Genomic DNA, 3,063 nt, shown 5'->3' on the forward strand with positions numbered 1-3,063 from the left:
TCCACCATTATTGTTGTTGAAACCTTATTGAGGTCTCTGTTGATCATTCCATGAGAGATTAGGATGATTTCTCCATGAAGGATTATAGGTGTTTCCATAGGGTTCTCCCATGTAATTCACCTCTTCCATTGAAGGGTTCTCAGGATCATAAGCTTCTTCTTCAGATGAAGCTTCCTTAATACTGCCTGGTGCATTTTGCATTCCAGACAGACTTTGAGAAATCATATTGACTTGCTGAGTCAATATCTTGTTCTGAGCCAATATGACATTCAGAGTATCAATCTCAAGGACTCCTTTCTTCTGATTAGTCCCATTGTTCACAGGATTCCTTTCAGAAATGTACATGAATTGGTTGTTTGCAACCATTTCAATTAGTTATTGAGCTTCTGTAGGCGTCTTCTTCAGATGAAGAGATCCTCCACCAGAACTATCCAAAGACATCTTGGACAGTTCAGACAGACCATCATAGAAAATACCTATGATGCTCCATTCAGAAAGCATGTTAGAGGGTCACTTTCTGATTAATTGTTTGTATCTTTCCCAAGCTTCATAGAGGAATTCTCCTTCCTTTTGTCTGAAGGTTTGGACTTCCACTCTAAGCTTACTCAATTTTTGAGGTGGAAAGAACTTTGCCAAGAAGGCATTGACTAGCTTTTCCCAAGAGTTCAGGCTTTCTTTAGGTTGTGAGTCCAACCATATTCTAGCTCTGTCTCTTACAGCAAAAGCGAATAGCATAAGTCTGTAGACTTCAGGGTCAACCCCATTAGTCTTGACAGTGTCACATATTTGCAGGAACTCAGCTAAAAACTGATGAGGATATTCCAATGGAAGTCCATGAAACTTGCAATTCTGTTGTATTAGAGAAACTAATTGAGGCTTAAGCTCAAAGTTGTTTGCTCCAATGGCAAAAATGGTCCACTTTGAAAGCATGTTTAAAGGACACTTTTTGGTCAACTGCTTGTATCTTTCCCAAGCTTCATAGAGGGATTCACCATCTTTTTGCTTGAAGGTCTGAACATCCACTCTAAGCTTGCTCAACTTTTGAGGAGGAAAGTACTTGGCCAAGAAGGCCGTGATCAGCTTATCCCAAGAGTCCAGGCTATCTTTAGGTTGTGAGTCCAACAATGTTCTAGCCCTGTCTCTTACAGCAAAAGGGAAAAGCATAAGCCTTTAGACTTCAGGATTTACTCCATTAGTCTTAACAGTATCACAGATCTGCAAGAACTCAGTTAAAAACTGATAGGGATCTTCTGATGGAAGTCCATGAAACTTACGGTTCTGTTGCATTAGAGCAACTAGTTGAGGCTTCAGCTCAAAATTGTTTGCTCCAATGGCAGAGATTGAGATGCTTCTTCCATAAAAATTGGAAGTAGGTGTAGTATAATCACCAAGCATCCTCCTTGCATTATTGTTGTTGTTATTATTTTCGGCTGCCATCTCCTCTTCTTTTTCGAAAATTTTTGTAAGGTTTTCTCTGGATTGTTGTATTTTAGCTTCTTTTAGTTTCTTCTTTAGAGTCCTTTCAGGTTCAGGATCTGCTTCAACAAGAATGTTCTTGTCTTTGCTCCTGCTCATATGAAAAAGAAGGGAACAGAAAATAATAATAGGGATCCTCTTTACCACAGTAGAAAGATTCCTTTATGTGAGTAGAAGAAAATAAGAAAAAAAATCTGAGCACAGGTAGAGGGGAGAAGAGGGTTCAAATTTTGAGTAGAAGAGAAGTGTTAGTAGATAAATAAATAAATAGAAGAAGATGAGAGAGACGAGTTTTCGAAAAAACTAAAATAAAAGAAAAATATTTTTGTTTTTATCTTAAATTAAAGTTAAAATTTGAATTTATAAAAAGGAATAAAATTAAAATTTAAAACAATTAGTTAAGTAAAAAGATTTTTGAAAAAGAGGGAGGTGATTTTCGAAAATTAGAGAGAGAAAAGTAGTTAGGTGGTTTTGAAAAAGATAAGAAATAGTAAAACAAACCAAAAAAGTCAATTAGTTAGTTGAAAAAGATTTGAAAATCAATTTTGAAAAGATAGGAAGTTAGAAAAGATTTTTGAAATCAAATTTTTGAAAAAGATATAATTCAAAAGATATGATTGAAAAAATATGATTTGAAATTTATTTTGAAAAGGATTTGAAAAAGAAATTTAAAAAGATTTGATTTTCTGAAATTAAAATTGATTACTTGACTAACAAGAAACTAAAAGATATGATTCTAGAATTCAAAGATTGAACCTTTCTTAATAAGAAAGTAACAAACTTTATATTTTTGAATCAATCATATTAATTGTTAGTAAAGTTTTCGAAAATCATGAAATAAAATTAAGAAAAAGATTTTGAAAATCAATTTTTAAAATTTTCGAAAAATAATAAGAAAAATGAAAAAGATTTAATTTTTGAAAAAGATTTTGAAAAGATAGGATTTTTAAAATTGAAATCTTGACTTGACTAACAAGAAACAACTTATTTTAAAAATTTTTGACTAAGTCAACCCAAAGATTTCGAAAATTATGAGTAAAATAAGGAAAAGATATTTTTTATTTTTGAATTTTTAATGAGGAGAGAGAAAAACACAAAAATGACTCCAAACATGAAAATTTTAGATTAAAACACATGATGCATGCAAGAACACTATGAATGTCAAGATGAACACCAAGAACACTTTGAAGATCAAGATGAACATCAAGACTTATTTTTGAAAAATTTTCAAGAAAAGAAAAACGTGCAAGACACCAAACTTAGAAATTTTTCATGCTTAAACACTATGAATGCAAAAATGCATATGAAAAACAACAAAAGACACAAAACAAGAAAACATGAAGATCAAACAAGAAGACTTACCAAGAACAACTTGAAGATCATGAAGAACACCATGCATGAATTTTTCAAAAAAAAAAATGCATAAATTTTAAAAACATGCAATTGACACCAAACTTAAAAATTGACACTAGACTCAAACAAGAAACACAAAATATTTTTTGTTTTTATGATTTTATTAATTTTTTTGGGTTTTTTTCGAAAATGTCTTTTTGAAAAAGAAACGAAAATAAATAAAAAAAATTTGAA

General features: G+C 31.6%; 1 non-coding gene across 1 annotated transcript; it reads left to right on the forward strand.

Annotated features, from left to right (window-relative positions):
• Nucleotides 1–924: 924 nt before the first annotated feature.
• Nucleotides 925–1,032, forward strand: LOC112793930 (small nucleolar RNA R71). Its single transcript, XR_003198617.1, has one exon. It is a non-coding gene; the product is annotated as a small nucleolar RNA R71 (small nucleolar RNA).
• Nucleotides 1,033–3,063: the final 2,031 nt, after the last annotated feature.

The sequence above is a fragment of the Arachis hypogaea genome, chromosome 3 (assembly GCF_003086295.3).
Source record: "Arachis hypogaea cultivar Tifrunner chromosome 3, arahy.Tifrunner.gnm2.J5K5, whole genome shotgun sequence".
NCBI classification, from domain to species: Eukaryota; Viridiplantae; Streptophyta; class Magnoliopsida; order Fabales; family Fabaceae; genus Arachis; species Arachis hypogaea.